This window comes from Pongo pygmaeus, chromosome 4, assembly GCF_028885625.2.
Source record: "Pongo pygmaeus isolate AG05252 chromosome 4, NHGRI_mPonPyg2-v2.0_pri, whole genome shotgun sequence".
NCBI lineage: Eukaryota > Metazoa > Chordata > Mammalia > Primates > Hominidae > Pongo > Pongo pygmaeus.
Genome location: NC_072377.2, coordinates 56,614,045 through 56,636,384, shown reverse-complemented (window position 1 = coordinate 56,636,384; position 22,340 = coordinate 56,614,045). Strand labels below are relative to the sequence as shown.

At 35.6% G+C, this 22,340-nt stretch overlaps 1 pseudogene; it reads left to right on the top strand.

Moving 5' to 3' along the window:
* The first annotated feature begins 239 nt into the window (after window positions 1-239).
* LOC129036175 (protein mago nashi homolog) lies at window positions 240-5,871 on the top strand (annotated as a pseudogene).
* The last annotated feature ends 16,469 nt before the right edge of the window (window positions 5,872-22,340 follow it).

Below are 22,340 nucleotides of genomic sequence, written 5' to 3'. Positions count from 1 at the left end.
TACTCCCACAGAGTATTTGAAGAATAAAGAGTATTAAATTGAGGACAAAGAGTTGGCTAGATATGACACGTGCAAGTTTTTGGTGACCTTGACAAGAGCAGTGTACATGGCGTAGTGAAGCTACAACTGTGAGAAATGAATGAGAAGAAAGAAGATGAGGATATGTGTAGACAGTTCTCTTGAGTTTTCTCAGATCAGGAAGAAGATTTTGATTTTTTTAAGATGGAAAGCAGCACAGCATGATTGATGATGCTAGTGGTAGTAATCCAGAAGGAAGTGATAGAAAACGATGCAAGAAAAATACTGTCATCGAACGAATAAGGAACTTGAGAAGAAAGCCACAAATGGGATCAGATCTTTGGTGGGAAGAGAAAGGTTTTCTCCATTGTGACAGAAGTAAGGGAGGAAAACTTGGATATTAGCATAGGTAAGTTTTAGGTCTGGAGAAAGAAAGATTAGAAATTGGTGTCTATTTTTTCTATATTATCAGTTCAATTCTTCCAAAAAGTTTCAAAGCATTAATATTTAACCCATCCTAACTTGGAATGTTGCCTGAAGGAACAGATAAAACACACCTTAAATATAGCATTCATCCTCCACTATGGTCATTCCCTGGAAGACTGACTCTGAGAACAAAGGAACTATTATTTTTACAGGAAATAAATGTATGAGTCACAATCAATATTCTGAAAACATCTGAATTTTTTCTAAAGAAATTTATGGGCCTAATAGAACACAACATACTTTTCCTTCCTTATGCAACAGACACTTAGAGCAGGTTAGGGCACAAACACGTATTATAGTTACCCCTGTCTCATATATTAATTGAAGAAAACACACATTTTTATTATTATCTAGTTGATTCCACCCAGATGACACAATACTGCAAATATCTGTGACGTTAGTAGTGTAGACAAAAGGTCATGTCAAAATAAAAAGCACATGTCTCATGTATAATTATGTTACCAATCAAGGACTGAACCAACCCACTTTTCAAAATGGACTTCTCTCAGTAATCTCCTGAAACCACCTCCAAAATCCAGGAACACTGAGCCAAGGAATAGGTTCCTAAATCCAGGAAGACGTTGAACTTAACATGATCAAACTGATATAGACTTTCCAGCTCATCTAATTCCGTGATTTTCAATTTTCCCTGAAGACTTTTTATTTTCCAGTGAAATCTTATGTCAGACAGATTAGGATGGTGCTCAGCCCCTGATGCTAGGATTCCCTCACATACTTCTGGTGGCTCTTATATACCATGCAAGCACTGTGCTTTGGTTCCAGGTACAGTGACATTGGTGGGATATTTTTTTTTTTTGCACCTCTCATAGAAAATGGAAAGTATAATGAAATGGAAAGAACATAACAGTTTTGATTTTATATGGCATAGATATTAAAATATATAAAACATTAAATATTTAAATAATATCCTACTTATGGAAAATGGTCTTTAAATCTGTTCACATTTGGAAAATAAAACTCACTTTAAACCTTTAGCATTAGGCAAAAGTATTGAATTTATAAAATTGCACCTTCTGTCAAAAAATGTTAGTTGAGGGAACTGATCCTACTGTTTGTGTCTGCCAGAAACAAATCTAACACACAAAAATTGTGGTGGGTTTCTTAAGATTAATGTAGATTTTGCTATGAATTGTGTCTGCATAGAATATCTCTCTCTCCCGCTCTCTCTCTTTCTCTCGCTCTCTCACACACAAACACACAAACACACACACACAATATTTTTCTTCAGTTTGAGTGTGGTTTGTTTGCTGTGCTGCTTCTTAGCAACCAGGGACCCTATAGGCAAGGTGTGTTTCAAACATCTCATCCCTGTGCCTTACTGCTGCCTCTCTTCAGCTCCTTACTATTGAGAAAGAGGGTATATTTTACAGCACCTGTCATCCAGCATCATAAAATTATAACAACATGAAATAATGACAGTAAGAGGATGGTGACATAACCATATAAGGTGTTGTAAAAAGAAAGTATTAAAACACACGTGTCTTACTGAATTGTCTGTGCAATGCAGTCACACACCAAAGTAGAGATGGCATCTGTATTGCCTGCATAACTGTCCAAACTTTCACTTTGTCTCTCTTACATGCAATTTGGCCCAAGATGTTTACTTCCTATTTGTCAGAAATGAGATTTCCAATTATATACATGGTAATTGTGCATCCAGCAGAAGAGAAGGAAGCCCCCGAGAATGTATTCTTTTCCATTATACATCTAATAAGAAACTTTGACTTTAACGTAGCAGAGGGTCATCCTTGAAGGCTATGATTTACATATTCATATTACTTGGAGGCATAGCATTTACTTCAATAAAATGATAGGCCACTAAAATTGGCAGAAATTAATACAAAAACATTATAATGTTTTCAAGGAATGTACTTCTTGAAATAATTATACAAAATTAATAAAATTAATTAAAAACCTGATCATCTGTTTTAACTTAAATTATTAAATAAAAACCATATCATGTCATTGATTTTAATGCTGTTCCTATTTCAATGATATATGCCACACATTTACCAGCTATTAAACTCAATTATACAATTATTCTATGGTGCAAATGTTGAGACAATAATCTCAGAGAATATAAAACCAAATTTTCAAAAAGGAGAATTTCCACAAGTTGATGTTCCTTTTTTATTTTTATTTTTATTTTTATTTTCCCCAAGATGGAGTCTTGCTCTGTCACCCAGGCTGGAGTGCAGTGGCGCCATCTCAGCTCACTGCAACCTCTGCCTCCCGCGTTCAAGCAATTCTCCTGCCTCAGTCGCCCGAGTAGCTGGGATTACAGGCGCCCACCAATGCACCAGGCTAATTTTTGTATTTTTAGTAGAGACAGGGTTTCACCATGTTGGCCAGGCTAGTCTCGAACTCCTGACCTCGTGGTCCACCCACCTCGGCCTTCCAAAGTGCTGGGATTACAGGCATGAGCCACTGTGCCCGGCCAGCCTTCCTTTTTTATACCTACTATCTTTCTCCATTCTGAAAAAATCAGAGCACATCACTATTTAAAAAAAAAAAAAATCATAGACTTTTTAATTCATTTTCTTATAAGGCTGCTGTAAATATATGGGCTTTCTCTTTCTTATTATAGGTTAAACACATTTGAATAAATAATTCAAATTAATTAAGATCTTGTTATATAGTCTTCACTAAATTGTTGCTTAGCCTTTCACAGAAATTAAAAGCAAATGAAGCAAAAGTTTCTTTCAGTGTGCTAAAGTTCCAACAATATGAAAGCTTTTCTAATATAGAAGTCAATTAACCATTATACAGTAGAGAATTTACTCTTCATTTTTCTTTAGTCATTTTCACCATTTGATGAAGAAAAGGTATCATTATTCTTAAAATCAGGATTTTTAATAATAAGCATGCATTGGAAAAATATATGGCAATAGAATTTCAAAGGTTATTACATCATTGAACTCAGAAACAATTTATTATCTTAACAAATGCATTATAGTTTCTTCCATAAAGTGTTAGTGAATGTTAAAAATAACACCTATTTTGGGAGAAGATGCAGTACATTGCCTGATTATACGTGACTAGTACAACTAGAAATTAGTACATTTCTAGAAGGCAATTTGACAATATAGATCAAAGGCTTTACAACTATACATATACTTTAACTCAGCAACTACACATCTGGAAAAGATTCCAAGAAAGAACAGCACTTTACAGAAATTTATGTATAAAGATGTTCCAACAACAAGAAACAGGTGGAGTAAATCAATGGCTAATCAGTGTGTGGAATACTATGTAACTATTAAAAATGTTGAAAATCTATACACATAAGTAGGGAGGAAACAATGTAAACAGTATTTAAATCTGTTGCAACTGGGTCCCACTCTCACCCTGAAAAGGCAGAACAGAGTTCTGGGCACACCGTGGGCCCAGTAAATGCTGCCTTAACTAGCAGTAACTCTAAACAGAAAGCCTTTGCTCAGTAATCCTACATCAAGGTTTGTCTCTGCAAGGATACCAAGGCAACTTCTTAGGAGGAGTTGTACAAAGATCTGATTGACCTGAAGGATTTAGAGCATGAACAGAGCAAGAGCTTTGTACTTTCAGAAGACCACTTTTTTTCCCCCCATTATCGTCATTGGAGATGAACACATGGAGATGCACAGAGCTTGGTATCAGGCCCCATTGAAAAGAACCATCAAGTCTTCATTCACCAGAAGAATGTACTTCAGCAGCATGTTGTGTTATTAGAAAATTCATTATCAGAAGTAGTAGTAATATTGCAAGTAAACTAAACTAGCCTAAGACAGCAGAGCAGGGTGAAGGGTAACCAGTATTATAATACTTAAAAATTGTCAATCAAGATAAATTGCTATCTCTTTGATGAAAATGTTTCCCTTTCAGGCAGTTATTATCCAATTCTTGGTACTTTGTGAAGTGACACTGTTCTCCATATATGCATGTAAATGTCTACATATATAATTTAATTTTTCATGTACTTAATACCTTTGAAGAGTTAAACAAAAGATTCAAGCAGTGATTTGGTGAGCTAAAGAGGACATTAAGAACGATGGTTCTGCAGTTTTATATGAACATGGATTTGATAGTGAGATGGCAGACAAAATAGATGCCTCAGAAGAGGTTGCAAGCCCCAAAAAACTTTATTTACAGAGAACTCAATTTTTTTTTAAGGAGAAAAACTCACTTGGAAAGAGCGTATGGTTATTTGGTGACTTACAGTCACCAGAGTTTCCCCTTAACTCCTTTCCCCTGACCTGTCCTTCTCTGTTAGACAGTTCAGATAAAGCCAACTTCATTTGATAAATATGTGTTCTGAGATATGCTAATTAATGCAATTTTTGTCAATGTGGGTACATTTTTCTCATTGTAATTTCAGATTGATCTTCCTTTTGGCAGAGGCTCCTAAACTAGAATTTTGTATTTCTTAGTAACCACTCTGTCAAGGAGGTATAATTTAATACACTTTAGGAAAATGGAGAATCCTATTGTGATTAGAAGAAAATCCTTTATTTATCTGTGTTTTCAATATATCATAACGAATCTTCTAAAAACCTATTTGAGGTCGAGTGCGGTGGCTCATGCCTATAACCCCAGCATTCTGGGAGTTTGAGACCAGTCTGGCCACCATGGTGAAACCCCGTCTCTACTAAAAATAAAAATAAAAAAAATTAGCTGAGCATGGTGGCACACGCCTGTAATCCCAGCTACTCGGGAGGCTGAGACAGGAGAATTGCTTGAACCCAGGAGGCAGAGGTTGCAGTGAGCCGAGATCGGGCCACTGTACTCCAGCCTGGGCAACAGAGCGAAACTTTGTCAAAACAACAACAACAACAACAAACAAACAAGAAAAAACAACAACAAAAAACACCTATTTGAGTAGAGAACAGACCACAGAGGTACAGTTTGCTTTTTGATCTTGGGTGCCTTTTGCAAGCCATGAGAGTAACTTTTATCTGTGTTACTATGTGAGTCACAAGGACAAATTCGAACATGAGTTCCCGGAGATTGAATTCCAACCAGACAAGAAACTGAGATGTGCCAACGACAGTAATTACAAGGATAATGTCATGATCAGAAAAGAGGCTTACATATATAAAAGTATGATGGAGGAACTGAAGAGAATAATTAATGGCAATGAAATTACCAAATAGCACGATGCTCTGTGGCCTCCTCCTGACCAGGAGGAGCTTGAAATCGTCATTGGACATGAACACGTTTCTTTTACAACATCTAAAATTGGTTCCCTTATTGATGTTAAGCAATCCAAGGATCCAGAAAGCTTAAGAATATTTTATTATCTTGTTCATGACCAGGAAGTATCTGGTCTTCATTGTTACTGAATTACACTTCAAGATCAAGCCAATCTAGATTAAACATTGACGTGGATGCAAAGAAGGTGGATATAGCTGTTTTTAATCAACATTATCAGAAAATTTTTGTGTACATCAGAGTAATATTTTTCATAAACTATAAATGATTGTGTCTAAGAAATAGTGACAAAAATAACAAGTAAACTTAAAAACCTATTTGTAATCCTAAGGGCCTCAAAGATCATTTCTGAAGATACTGTAAAATGCATGTTATTTCAAATAAATAAAATCTGTCTATTTAACTTTGATATATCACTAACAAGTATTGGAATATATTCTAAATTCATGGCAATAAGAATTCACAAAAAATTCAGGCTCCAACAATCATTAATATTCTCAATAGACTAATTACTGTGTGGTCCAAGTATACAGCACAGATGACTGAGGTCTTCTGCTGGAAGAATGCTATACCAGTACAGGCTAGTATATAATTCTGTTTGCTTTTTATTGATTTTATTTAAGGAATTTGTATATTTTCTTCCTTCCAAAGAGCAACCTTTATTCTTCATTAGAATCCTTGTAAATTAAAAGCAAAAAAAAATCTTTGTTTTATATCTGGCGAACAAATGGATGTTCCTCCTTCAGCCTCAGACAGAGGGATTGATAGCTTTGTTATCAAATTCTGAATGAAATAAATTTTGTCTCACTTTGAGAGTAAATAGTGATAATCTCTGCCAACCAACTTGGACATAACTCATTGCACTTCTATTGGCCAATGAATGTACCAGGAAATGGGCTTGAAAAAATGACATTTAAGTACTACTTAAATAGTAATATAGACTATTTCGTTCATCTGGGTGGTTTTCATTTCATTATTTACATGTACTGTTCTTCTATTATTTTTGCTATTCATTCTATTATTAGAAGATTGGAAAGCTGAAATCTGTTTGGTAGTGTTTATTCACAAATAGATATGTAGTAGGAGAATGTATAGCATAGGGGTTAAATATGACCCTAGAGTCTGGAAAGTCTGAATTAGTATCTGTGGTAGACTATACTATTGTTCAGGGTATTCCCTGCTCCTCTCTGGGGAAAGATCCAACTACTCCACCCTATGATAGCATGATTAGCCTTGATCTCGCTAATGAAGTGTGAGCAAGTGACATTTTTCACTTCGGGGTAGAATGTTTAAGAGCCAGTGCACCATGGTTTATCAGGATGTCTTCTTATCTCTGTCATGTACCTGAAAATATTTTAGATAAAACATTAATTCTGTGAGCTTGGGTTCCCTAGTGAAGAGACCATGGAGCAAAATGATAGCCAGTGTGCCATAAACATGGAATAGGGGTAAGGAATGAACCCTAGTGATTATAAACCACTGAGAGGTGGGAGAGTGTTTGTTAACCGCTAAATAACCAAGTCTCAGTCCCCACTAGTGATGTAACCTTATGAGCAGGCTTAGCACCTCTTTGGCTTAATTTCCTCATTTTCAAAATGGAGATAATCTAAACTAGATAATTTAGGTAAAACAGCACAGTGCCTACTATGTAATAAATATCTAGTAAATGATGGCTTGTATTATTGCTACTGTTAATACTGCCAGGAATTTCACTAAATACTATAGATTATATGATTATCTCATGAAGTTGGAAGTTTGATAGGGGACCTGTAAACCAATTCCTATAGCAATGAGATAAATGTCTCAAGACGATGAAGAGGTGCTTCCAAATCAGAAGCATTTAGCTTTAACAGGTTATCTGCAAAGACTCCCTGAATGTATGACATTTGAGTTAAGAACTAATGGGTAAGATTTTTCCAGGCAAACAAGAAGCATAAAGGCATTCTAGGTGGAAGGGCCAGCATGTACAAAAAAAAAAAAAAAAATGCATGGCCCCTTTTAAGAATTCTAAGCACTTTGTAACTCCAAGAAGGCTGGGTATGTGAGCTAAAGGGTTGAATATTTATCCTCTAGATGAGAATCTTTATCCTCTAGATGACACAGCCCCATTGAAGGGTTTTAAGTCCAAGCGTGGCAACATATCATACCTCAGGTCAAGATGGAAAGAGTTATGCCATGTAAAGTAGACCCCCACAGCACCTTTTATACGTAAGTACACTGCTAAAGTTTAAAATATGTTTCTCTTTATTTGAGCAAAATGGAGGTGGGCCATCTAACTCTAACATGGATTGGGTGGTCTGGCTTGGTGAAAAGAGAATGCTAGGCCTCTTTGCACCACATAAGTTGCCCATTTAGGCCTCTTATAACCATATTAGTTGCTCATTTTTCCTGCCTTGGCCTTGGTTTCATGAAATTACTCTTTGAAAATATGTATGGATTCTACAATACTATGATAGAAGAAATATACATGTAATATTCACTAGTTTTTTACAATGAGTGGTTGTGGCTATCTAATGATTTAAGGTAGAAATCCCATAACGTTCAGAACATTTTTGAATACTTCAAATTAATAGTATACTTTGATAAAGAACAATTAATAACTTTGACAAATTAGAATAAAATTAAAAATGAATAAATAGTACTTTTTAGATTTTGTATTTAAGAATTTTGATTTGAAATTTTAAATATTAAGACATTTATAGTTTTTTAAATGATTAATTCTTATTAGAAATAAGATTCCATCTATTTTGAGTGAGCCTAAGATTCTCTGATACTGACCAGGATTCGTTTGAATTTTTCACTAATAATGACAGTTAATATATATATGGAACTATATGTGTCATGAACAGACATAAGAATTTCATATGGAGGAATTATTTTAATATTTATGGCAATCCTAAATGTTAGACTGTACTATTATTATATTTTATACATAACAAAATTAAGATTTGAAGGGGGTAAGTGACTTGCCCAAGGTCAAACAGTATGAGGTGGACCTAAGATTTGAATTTGGCAGACTGGCTCCAGATTCCATGCTTTTAGCTACAATGGTATATTGCCTCCCGTTTTTACTGATCAGAGCACGTGTAAAAATTAGAGCAGTACAAATATGTGAGTAATATGTGTGCCTTTTTGCTTTGAAGGGAGAGGAGGAATGAGGATTACCAATAATATCCTCTCTTCAGTGAAGTACCAGATTAAACCCCAAGCCAAACATATTTGACTAAGTCTGGACAATTGTTGGAAAAATAAGGGGGACCAACCATGAGGAACCGTAGCTAGGAATCAGCTTGGCATACCCCAGACCCCACCACAGGTCTAGACTGGTGTGTGGTCAAAGCCAATGTGACAGAGAGGTGGGTGCACATGGTCTAGGACAGCCAGGGGGCAGTCAGAACAGAAAAATCAGCAAGAGCAGTCAAGATGATGTGTAGAATAAATCAATGATTCTTACAATTTAGATCTTCCATTTTAAGCCCTTTGATTTGACTTTCTGGTCACAAGTACTGATTATGATACAAATAACTAAAATAATTTATGAATTAAGCTCCTGACTGAGGAAGACACAAATAAGTTCTCTAACCATCTCACAATGATTTTAACACATCCATATAATTTTTCTTTGGCAGAATGAAACAGAGACAGTAAACAGTTGGAGCTGAATTATTACACTGGTGATGGTAATTCCTACTTCCTGGACCCTCAATTCTCCCCTAGTTCCTTTATTCCAAAGAACAGCTTTTTAAACTCTGCTTTCTGTTCTGACCTCTACTCAGTATCTCTGTTTAATTCTGGTTATCAAGAGTCAGATTTGTTTGTTGCCACAAAACACCTCCAACCAATACAATATTAGTCCCCCCTAAACTGAAAAAGTTATCTCTCATTCCACTTGCCTTTCTTTATCCAAACCCCATTAAAAATGAGTAAATAGTACTTCTTAGATTATGTATTTAAGAATTTGGATTTGAAATTTCCTTTACTAAGAATAAATTTGAAGTGACAGCCACTGGTACTACAGGTATGCATAGTAACTTTATTCTGTAATGTATAGTTATCCAAAATTTTAGTGCTTTTTATCCAATTATATTTACATCTCCCCTAACTCTATCACATGATATGGTTCTGAGTGTAATAAATATCATTCAACAAATTCATATTGAATTGAAGCATCACTATCACTATTCTACTATCGTAAGTTCTGTGCACTTTGTTCTATATAAACATTCTCATCATATTAGGAAACTTATTTTTTACTACACTCGTAGTATCTTTAGCAAAGGAGGGGACACTTGTCTTTCAGCAAGGAATACACACTCTCAGCCTGGCTATCATGCTGTTGCATTAAATTCAACTTTATTTTAAAATACATAGATTTTCTTTATAACTTGACACACATAAACAAAAAGTTTGACCATATTCCCATCTTTGACATTCTCCAGGCAGGCCCTACCATTGAATGCTTTGATACAGTAACTCATAGGTTATTTTAAAGTTACTTATCCGACAACCCAGCTGAAAATCAGCAGACAAAGAGTTCCAAACAGAAACCATAAACTGTATGAAACAGAATCTTGCATAAGTTATTTATTTTCTTCAAACTTAAGTGCCCTTAGTTGTAAAATGAAAATGAATAATAATTCTAATCTGCAGTATTGTACTAAGGACTAAATGAGATAAAGTCACTAAAGTGTTTAGTGCAGATAGTGACACAAATACCAATATATCTGAGAGAAGCAGGTTGAAACAAAACAAACGCATGAGCTTTACTATAGAAAAGTCTCTCAGACTTCTGTTCAAAAAATGTTTTATTCATTTTTTTGTACATAGCTCTTAACAAACCTGGTTATCTGTTTTCCATGCTACAACAGACTAAGATTAGCAAAGTGAAACATTGGTAGGGGAAAGCTCAGAGCACCCATCACTTTGGCTGGCACACAGTGGCTCTTCTATAAATGTTTATTTGTTATCATTGCCATTGTCAGCTGAGAACAGGCCATTTAGAGTCACCTTGCCTCAGCCAGGTGATTGAGGAGGCACACATAAAAAACAAATTTTAAAGAAGTAATAATGAACCTCAAAAGCCAGTATCATGCAAATATAGCCCTAAACATTTATGCAGACATTGAGGGACTCAGAATATTTACACACAATGGGAGTGTGTTGAGTGTATAAAAAGCAATGGATCTAGGCTTAGTCTCCAATCAAGGTCTTCCTCTCATAAGCTGTGTGAGCCTCAGAAAATTGTTTATTCACTCTATAATCTCAGTGGCCCCAGCAGATAAGGGAGATAACAATAACTACTTCGCAAGGTTGTTCTGAAGACCAAATATATGTGTGAAGTGCCTGGCACATAAGCGTATTTAGTACACATTGCGTAAGGTGGCAAAGAGATGGATAATACAATTTAGAATAATTTAATTTTTCACTGAAAAGTTTTCTCTTTTTGGCCGGGCGCGTTGGCTCACGCCTGTAATCCCAGCACTTTGGGAGGCCAAGGAGGGCAGATCACGAGGTCAGGAGATCGAGACCATTCTGGCTAACGCGGTGAAACCCCGTCTCTACTAAAAATACAAAAAACTTAGCCGGGCGTGGTGGCGGGCGCCTGTAGTCCCATCTTAGCCGGGCGTGGTGGAAGCTGAGGCAGCAGAATGGCGTGAACCTGAGAGGCGGAGCTTGCAGTGAGCAGAGATCGCGCCATTGCACTCCAGCCTGGGCGACAGAGCAAGACTCAGTCTCAAAAGAAAAAAAAAAAAAAGAGATGTTTTTCTCTTTTTAAGGTTTTGCATTAAAAACTATAAGCCTCAATGATCCAGAGACTTTATTCAGATAGACTTCTTCATTCTTAGACAATGTTAGACAAATAAAGCATTACTACCTATGAATTAGAAACACATACACCATTTTTAAAAGCATTATAAACACAAGTTAAAGGCAAATATTGGATTTTCGTGATTATTTCACTATATATTATATATATTTATATATATATATAATCATAAAAGGTACTCCTTAAATATATATAATTTTAATAGTCAATTCTACCTCAGTAAAGCTGGGCAAATTAAAACATAGAAAACATATACGACAAAGGATTCATAACCTCAATATGTAAAGCTACCCAAAGAGTTAATACAAAAATATTGTGGAACAAAAGTAGAATGAATGACAACTGGTATATACATATATATATATATATATATATATACATATACATTGACTAGGATGTGGGGAAACAGGCATCTTTACACACTGCTAGTCTGCCTGTAAGGCAAGTTCCCAATTTATATCAAAAGTTTCAAAATGTTTATTCTTTCATCCAGTAATACTAAAGAACATATTCAAGAGTTAATACAAAAGAATATTCACCTCTTATGGATTGGAAATATCATTTCGTTTGTGTTCAATTAATATGGAAATAATTAAATGAATTGTAAATTATGGCTTATTCACATTAAGTAGTATATATTAATTTGTGCAATTCAATAATGTATAAACATGGTCCAAAAAACATGATCATAATATAACTTTAAGGGAAAAGCAACAAAACGTATTGAATATTGTACATCACAATAACAGCAGATAAAGAAGAAAGCATAGTTTAAAAAACTACATGCACATATAAAAATTTAGATGAAAATTATATAGACATGTGATAATAATTATTTGGAATTATTTTGGGTGATTCTCAATTTCTTCTTTTTGCTTGTTTTAATTTTCTGCATTCTTTACCTTTACCATATAGTCCTTTTACAATAGAAAACATAATGGAAATGAATGTATATTGATTTGTATATAACCCTACTTATAAACAATACCATTTATTAGAAAATGTGTGAAGTACATCTTCAATAATGTTATATTTACATATTATTTGTAATTTTCCATACAATATTGTCTTAAGACCACGTGACTTGAACTAAGTCATTTCACAAATAAGGGAGACACCTCTATCATAAATGTAATTCCTCTTAAAGTCCATGGCCCTTTCCACTGTACTGAAAGTTGGCTTCCACTTAATCTCTGCATGGCAGTAAAAGAAGCCAACTTAATATTAAACTATACTGTCACCAGAATTCTATTCTGGATATTTTTAGAGCTATCCAGCATAAAATTATTTTTCATTTCATTGAGTTTTCTTCATGACAAGTTTGGACTGCAAATTCTACTCAGAGTGGAAAGTTCAAATTAAAATGTCAGTTTTGATTCAATGAAGATGCTTTACTTTCAAAATATTTAAGACAAATATTTTCATTAAAACCAATATGATCAAATGATAGAGTATGTAAATGTTGTGATAAGTTCTATCATTTAGTAAAAATATTTTAAGCCTCATTACACAAATTCTGAAATTTTATATTGCATAAAAACTTTAGTCTACAAAATATACATGTGCACATGTATATTTATATAAATATTTAAAACATATATAACAAGTTCAAGGATCTTATGCTATAGTTTGTCAACATCCATGATAAACAATCCAGTCTGTTGACAAGCAATCTACAACAATTATTGACAAAGATAGCATCCGTTACACTCTGTATTCTAATGCAGCTCTCAATGATGAATTGCTATGGATTTTGTTACATTTAATTTCTTTCTGTCTATATATGTATATAGATAGTAACTCCTTTATGGTCCTTTTCTTCTACGGGAGATCAATGTAGACTTTTGGGGTTCGCTTTAGTCTAGGTTGACAGCCTCCAGACACACAAAATGAACTTTCTATATATCTTTCATTACCCAGAAAAAGTGCACAATTTACAATACACCCACCACCCTACCCTCCAAATGGTTGAGCATTTAACAAATAACCTACGAAAGCCAGACCTCATAGGCAAGTTTCACTTGAGTTTACTTCACCCCTAATTGTGTACGGATCTCTTCAATCATGGTGCAAAGAGCTCTAATGGTTTATGGGAAGAGTTTCACACAAATTGTATTTCACCTCCCCTTCTGCCTCTCCTTAGGACCTATAAAGATTTCTGACTCACTTCTCTCAGCAACATCTCCCCTTGTTTCACTCTTGTCTAAAATTTTCAGTAAGGATGAGAAGGAAAGGACTTCTTTAGTCCTTTCTCCTCTGAGAATTATTGAGTACTCTTTCCCAGACCACAGTAAACTAAATCAGAGCCACATATAAGTTGATAATGATGTCCTAAGCATTGCACTACTTCTCTCTCTTTTCCTCCTCCTTTTCTCTTTTTCTCTTAGCCTTCATCTTGATTCTCCACCTCACATAAACACCACCATCCCTTCTTGAGATCCACCCCCCCAAAAATGGCCTAGCCTTAAAAGAAATTAAAGGAGGTTCTCCCAATAACACACACTCTAGTCATTACAGTCTCTGCTGCTTGTGTGTGTGTGTGCGTGTGTGTTTGTGTGTGTGTGCACATCTTTTTTTAAAACCACTCCGGACCACTGCTAGAGCCCATCTCAGCCATACATGGCTTAGCAAGGTATTGTATATGTCTTACTTTTAATTGGTTTTATTACACACCAAAACACAATTATACATAACCAATCACAAGTATATTATTTTTAATAGATTCAATCCGGTCGTCAAAATGCTTAAAATCGGGGATTCTACTGAATTCAACCAGATGTTTTTAACTTAGGCATGGCAAAATCAGAATTAGACATACCCATGAAAAAACCAAAGTAAAGACAGTTTTGGCAATATCCAATTTTAGAAGGATTATCTTAGTCAATCCCCAATTCAAGTAACAATCATTATAGAGTACTTAGATTTTAGTACTAATCTAACTTTATTGTGTGTTACAATAGCAAAATAAGATGAATTGGGTGAGAACTCAGGAAACGCATACACAAAAAAATTAGAAAACAAGGGGAACATGTAAAATAGCACATAATAAAAAGAAAATTACCAAATGAAAAACCAGAAATACTAAATAAATGTTTAGTTAAATGTTCAAGTGAAAAATTAGTAAAAGAATGTTTTGTGGAGGGTATGGAACTCAAAATGGACTACGTGGATGAGAAACATTTCAGGAAAGGACACAAGAAAGGACACAGAAGTAGAAATTAGTAATCATATCAGGTTCTTGCAACCAAAAGCCATGACGAGTAACTGAGTTCATTCACATATCTGTTTCACACACATCCCACACGATGGGAAATTGAAAGTGGCTACAGATTCTTCCGTCTCCTTCCCTCTCCATCAAGAGCTAGTCTCTCTCTTTCCACATTTCATTCTTTTTAAATTTTTGTCAGTACGTAGTAGGTATATGTATTTACATGAGATGTTTTGATACAAGTATGCAATGTGAAATAAGCACATCATGGAGAATGAGGTATCCATCCCCTCAAGAATGTACCCTTTGAGTTACAAAGAATCCAGTTACACTCTTTAAGTTATTTTAAAATGTACAATTAAGTTATTATTGACTATAGTCACCTTATTGTGCTATCAAATAGTGGGTCTTATTCATTCTTCTAACTACTTTTTTTTTGTACCCATTAATCATCCCTACCTACCCTCCAGCCCCGTACTCCTTTTTCCAACCTCTGGTAACCATCTTTCTTCTCTCTATGTTCATGAGTTAAATTGTTTTAATTTTTAGATCCCACAAATAAGTGAGAACATAAAATGTTTTTCTTTCTGTGCCTGACTTATTTCACTTAACATAATGATTTCCAGTTCCATCCATGTTGTTGCAAATGACTGGATCTCATTCTCATTTATGGGTGAATAGTACTCCATTGTATATAGGTACCGCATTTTCTTTATCCATTCAACTGTTGATAGACACTTAGGTTGCTTCCAAATCTTAGCTATTGTAAACAGTGCTGCAACAAACACAGGAATGCAGATACCTCTTTGATATACTGATTTCCTTTCTTGTGGGCATATACCCAGTGGTGGGCTTGATGGATCATGAGGTATCTCAATTTTTAGTCTTTTGATGAACCACCAAACTGTTCTATATAGTGGTTGTACTAATTTACATTCCCACCAACAGTAAACAAGAGTTCCCTTTTCTCCATATCCTTGCCAACATTTGTTACTGCCTGTCTTTTGGAGACAAGCCATTTTAACTGTGGTGATTTCTCTCTACCTTTTACATCAATGTTGTCACTGTGGTGGTCCTTGGGCCAATCAGCAAACAGAACACAATCAGAGGTCTGAAAAACACCTTCACCTTACCGGCCTTTTGCGATACCTGGTATCCTGAGACCACCACCAATGGAAAAGAATCCAAGCTATCCGCTGGAAGATGAAAGATAAAAGACCTCAAGGGAGAGAACTGAGATTACACAGACAACCATCAGACAGCCCCCAGGCACAACCCTGCCAACTGCCGGTGATGTGAGGCCAGCACTTGCCACCTGACCAAGGACACCTGAGTGAACCCCACAGACACCTATGGAGCCAGCCTAGACAAAGAAATGAGCCAATCCACACAATTGTGAACTAAGTGAACGGTTATTGTTTTAAGCATTAAGTTTTGGAGTGTTTTGTTTCACAGCAAAAGCACACAAAACACACACACACACACACACACTTCAGCTTTTTGTTTCCTTATTCAAAATTACTGCCATCCAGTTAACTAAATAAGTCTCCAAACTGATCATCCACTTTTCAGTATTTCCAACCCCCTTAACCACTGCTATCAGATTAACTTGTCAAAAAAAAAAAAATAGAATTTTGGTCCTCTCACTCTTCTGATTGCAAACTTCAAATAAGAATTCATCCACTCATTCAATATTTACTGATCATCTGAAAGGTACCAGCCACTAATCTAGATGTAGAAAATATAAATGGTGTAAAAATATTGCTCCATAAGACAAATATTCTAGCTCATCATTTTCTGCAGTAAGGAATCTCTAATCTGACTTCTTGTAAAAAGGGAGAGATTCCTACAAGAAGCTGGGAGAGTTTTATAAGTATTTACTGAAAATAAACAATAAAATGATAAACCATACATTGTTTAAATGGTGATCTATAGAGAGAGGAAGCAGATGGGAGGAACAGGCTTGATTACTTTGACAATAATTTGTTTTGCAAATTTAAATTTGGAACCCTGTAAATATTCTATATGTTATTATAAAACAAAATTGAGTTTATAAATTCATCTCTAAAAATGAAAATAAAATAAAATAGATGAGCTTTAACATGTAATCAGTTGGTGTAATCAAACAGAGAAATGATTCAAAGTAACTTTAAAACAGAGCAAATTGGCTGTCTTCCTCTAGTGACATATGCACTAGAACAAAAAGAATTTTTTACAAATACTTTCCAGTGGTAAGATAATTAGAAAACATATTATTAATATTGTTAATCTAAAACTTCCATCTGTGCATTGTAGGACAAAGCAAATGGTTCATTATATAATCTCGTTCTAATATTCCTAGAGTCACTGAGAGCTGGGATTCTGGAGAAACCTGGAAAAAAGGAGATATCAAAATAAAACCCTGTAGTGATGAATTTGAATCAAAAGTATTGTATAAATTTTTAAATTAATTTTTTAAAATTTGTGGGTACATTGTGGGTGTTCATATTTATGGTGTACATGAGAGTTTTGATACAAGCATACACAAACCCACATTTATGAAAGAGTAAAATAATTAGAACACTGGGCACTTGACGACATTTAAAAATTATTGTTTTTTAATGTGTAGTAATGGTATTGTGGCACTTTAAAGTCCGTACTTAGAGATACATATTGAAATGTTATGGATGGAGTATTATAATCTCAGAGATTGGCTTCAAAATAATATAGAAGGTAGGGGGAGCTGTAGCGGTACAAATGAAACAAGACTGGCTGTGAGTGTGCAATTATTGAAGTTAGCTGATGGGTGCGTGAGCATTCACTGTATTATTCTGCCTACTTTTGTATATATTTAAAATTTTTCATAACAAAAAGTTTAAAAAACATGTATTGATACAAAGGCCCCATCTCCGGAGATTCTAACTTAATTGGTCCGGGACTCAGGTACTGAAAGAAAGGATGGAAAGAAGGAAGGAAGGAAGAAGGAAGGAAGGAAGGAAGGAAAGAAGGAAGGAAGGGAGAGGAAAGAAGGGAGGGAAGGAGAAAAAGAGCAAGCAGGCTCTGTGTGTGACCCTACTGCACTGTTTGGGCCTAGGACCATTTGCCTACCCTCCAGCCATTCCATTTCTTCCAGCAACTCAGCAATGTTTGTACTTCTCAGTGGTTCTATCAAAATTAACTGGGCTCCATGTTAAACATGCTGATTCCTGGGCCTCACCCCAGAGTGACTAAATAGACTATTGGAAGGTTAGGGTGAATCCTGGGAATACGTACATTTAATAAGCTCTGTGGGTGATTCTGTTATAAACTCAAGATGAAAAACACCCCTGTGCTCAATGGAGCAGGACTCCCATCGTTTCCTGCACACAGCCCTGGCCCTATCACTCCCGTGCGTTTGTTCATTTTATTCCTTCCTTCTCCACCTGAAATGTCTTCCCCTTATCTTTATCTAAATCATGCCTGCTCTATAACCAAGTTCACAAATCACCCATCCATGAAGCCTTTTCCCTTCAGGGAAGTGATTCCTTCCTCCTGTGAACTCAGTTTTTTCCCCTGTGCATAGGTTTATATCTGTTTGTATGTAATGCTTCAGCTCCTTTACTCATCAAGAAGCTGCTTTAGGTCAACGGGCCTTTTTTTCATATTTTTGTAATTTAGGCATTGTTAAGACATATGAAAATATAGCAATATCCACTCAATGAAAATATAGCAGTGGATAGCATCCAGAATACAGTGCTTGCCCATTACTTGCTCTTCTCTTAAGGGCTAGTTAACACAACCCCATACTATCCTAAATATGCAAGGAAGTCCCTCCCAGGCAAAGACGGTAGTGAGAGGAAGACAACACAAGATAAATGACTATCAACATTTCTCAAGAATCAGCTAAATCAGCTATAAAACCTTAACTACTTTCTAAATCAAAATGCCACACTTACCATTTTTCCAAATGAAAGAAATTTATTTAAAGAAAAATATTCCAAAGTACTATTTTACTTATAATAACTGTGTCCAAAAAGTGTTGAGCATCCTAAGAGGTTATGTTTTATAAAAATGTAAATAAATATACCTTTATGTATAAGCATACTTCAATTTTATAAGGCTTCTAAAGAAAAGTGATATATTTTTATAAACACCTCTACTTCAGATTCCTAAAGAAAAAAAAAACTTTAAACTTTGACAGAGAGGTTTATCATTATAAATTAGTGGATGTCCTTCACTTAGTGCTGACTGTACACCAGGTGCTATGCTCAGCAGTTTACATCATTCTCTCACTTAGTCTTCTCAACAACATTCTTATGAGTTGGGCTTGTTTGTGGTTTACGGATGAGAACAGGGAGATCTGGAGGGGTTGGGTAATTGCACAGTCACTGAACTGGCAGAACTGGGATCAAGGCCCTGTATACCTGATTGTTTCTACAGACCCTTGCTTTCTTGGCACTCTGCTGTCTATCGAGAATAAAACCACCAAGAGCTGGGGAAGTGGGCAGGGAGAAGGATGGAGGGTGGACTAGAGGATGAGGGACAGGATGAGCTGAGGGCTTGGCTGTCAGACAAATCTCGCTTCATATCTTACTCTTGAGCCTGTATGCACCTCTCTGATGTTCAGCTCCCTTCTCTATAACAATATGGGCTATTTGGAGCTGTTGTAAGGAGCTGTGTAAGATGATGCATGTGAGGTCCCTAGCTTAACAAACTGGAGGTATTGGTAATAACAGCCAGTGTCATCAACTTTGGCATTGTCATGAGCCATGTGTCCTTGCAGATTTCTTGTTATTGGATTATCATATAATTCAGTGAAAGGCACTGACTGATTTTTCAGCCTGTGCAGATTCTGCTGAAGTCACACTGATATCATCTAATTTGTTGTTGTTCTTTGGGGAGATTTTGTATCAAATATTGTAAAGCATTAGGTATAAAAGAGAGTGTAATATTCAAAACTTTCATCTAATTTCAAACTTTCATCTAATTCAAACCCATGAGCTAAGCAGCTGTCAGTAACCGTACTTCACACAATCTGTCATATAGGCCAAATGATCCACTCTGTGCACAAATCATGCCCAAAGGAACATGGCCCAGGAAGGGTCAATACTTTATACCTGTCACAATTAGCCTGTCTAGCAGTCCTTCTGCAGCCTGCTTTGCTTCACCCAGGGATAATGGTGGTCATTACTTACTTTCCTAGAGCAATCCTTCCAAAAGGCTCATGCCTGACAAGAAGGAATGGAACTGAGAGGGCAGTGGGACACTCAGCATGCCATTCCTCCCTCATTTCTCCCTCTCTAATTGGATTGATTTTTCCATAGGTGTGTCTGGGCAGGGACATACCTCTTAGGATATCTAAGTTAGAGGGGAAAAAGATCTCTTCTGCAATCCATCTGTACCATCCATCCAGCAGGTACACATGGAGTTTTCAGGAGTGGTCTGAGTCCATGATTAAATTCTAGGAGAACCCAATACTTAGATATGCACACTTTCCTGCCTTCAAACTGGGGTGGAGTTTGAGTAACTGAGTTGGTGGTCAGAGGTGCCAAGAGAGAGACTAGCATTCTTGATAAACTATTACCTTTTTATCGGTCAATTACATAGACACTACTTGTAGAAAGAAGTTTACAATATCTACATTGTTTGTGAGAAACATAAATTATTTACCCATATAAACAATTTTTCATTTGTTATATTTCTGTGTATAATATTTAGTCTGCAGGGAGGAAAAATGCTTCACTAATGCCTTCCTAGTGATATGAATTAAAGGAAAAAAGTAATAAAATTAATTGTCTATTTATAATTTAGAAATAACTACAAATATTTTGACAGAATGATTCAGAAATTCATAGTAAAGAGCATACTTTTTTTTCCAGGCAAACATGTGGTTCTCATACGTCCACAATGGCTGAAAATATTTTGCTCTCTGGGGGAATCTTGCACATACTAATTTATGGAGAACTTTTATTCTCTTTTTATTCACAGAGAGCGAGGATTGAAGAGCCTACCTTTTTAATGTAGTGCGAACATTTCTTAAAACTTAAGATCATTTATGTTTTTCTAAAAGATGTGTTCAGATGTTTACACTTTAAATAATATAGCTATTTTTACATAAATACAGAAAATACAGGATATAAATACAATATTAAATGTACAATCTTGCTATGGAGCCAGAACTAAAATAGGATTTTTATTGTTAAAATCTTCCTAAGAGCACTCTGCATTGATGAGATTAAGCTGCTGTGAAGTATGTTTTATCTATCCCTGAAATTATTTTGTCAGTCTCTTTAACTATCTAAGTATTTTTTACAGTTAGAATTAAGAACCCAAACCTTTCATTAGTAGTCTTATAAATTCTTAGTAGAAAAACCGTACACCAAAGAAAGGAAACAAAATTTCTTCTTAAGTAGAGGATGTCCTACGACTTGAAACAATGAATAAATAATGTAAATAATACACTTTTCAAAATTTATATTTTCTCTACTAGAATGACAGAGGGGAAACATTATAGCCAAATATGCAAAGAAACCTTTGTCATGCTTCCAGTACAAGGGCTTAAGCTTTCTTAGGTATTCCTGCACCATTCTATAATGGTTGCTGAGTAACATTAGCATAATCCTGAATTATTAAGAAAATGAGAGGTCAGATTTACTTTACAGGAGAATTCAACCTATCTGAATCAGGCCTGAGAGGGTCATAGCATTCCAGATGTGCGCCTGGTGGTAGGTGTAAAGTGCACCACATGTAGAGAATGTGCACAGTAAGGAAAAAGACAAATTACCCGGAGCTATTACTGTCATTAGTTCCATCAGCCTGGGAAGCCCTCCCACGCCATTTTCAGTGGAGTGTGTGGAGCAGGCCTGGGGCTTATCACATCTCGCAGGGGGTCGTCTTCTGCCGGGCATAGTCACATAGTTTGACATTTCAGTTAAAAAAAAAAAAAAAAAAGTCTGGGCCCTCATTCTCCATACAGACATCTGTTTCCCAGCTCCACAACCAGTGGCGAAAATAAAGGGAGAGCCAGCCCACTGAAGGCTGCAATCATTTATCTGATGGCAGAATTGCTAGCCTTTCTAGAGGTAGGTGCACACTACTCTTTCACATAATCAGTTTTAAGCCAGGGACAATAAGCCTCTGCTACTACATTGTACCAAAAGCTCATTTGGGGGTTGTTTGACTAACCTTTTGAATATTTCACCACAATTAAAAGGTTAGGGATCTATCCCACAAGAAATGTGATGAAATAATGAAACATGCATAATGTTAGATGAAATATTGTGTTTAGACTGTACCGTGGGAACCAATGAGAAACACTTAAGGGACAACTAATGTAACAAAGCCATTTTCCCAAGATGGTTTTCATTGTAGAGGTGCACATGGACAATATTTATTCTGGGATATTAAGCAAAAAGAGCAAAACACTATAAATACATATAATAATCATAACTATGTAGGAATCTGTGCCCGTGGCAAGTAATACACATAAAAGAAATGGGTTGTGGTAAGGTGCTATGATTTTTGTAAACTGTCCTTTAATTATTTGCTAAAATCCCTTTAATGTTGCATATTCTCCTCAGTTAAAGGAAACCACAAAAGTATTAATACATGTATACAAGCATTCTCATGAAGGAA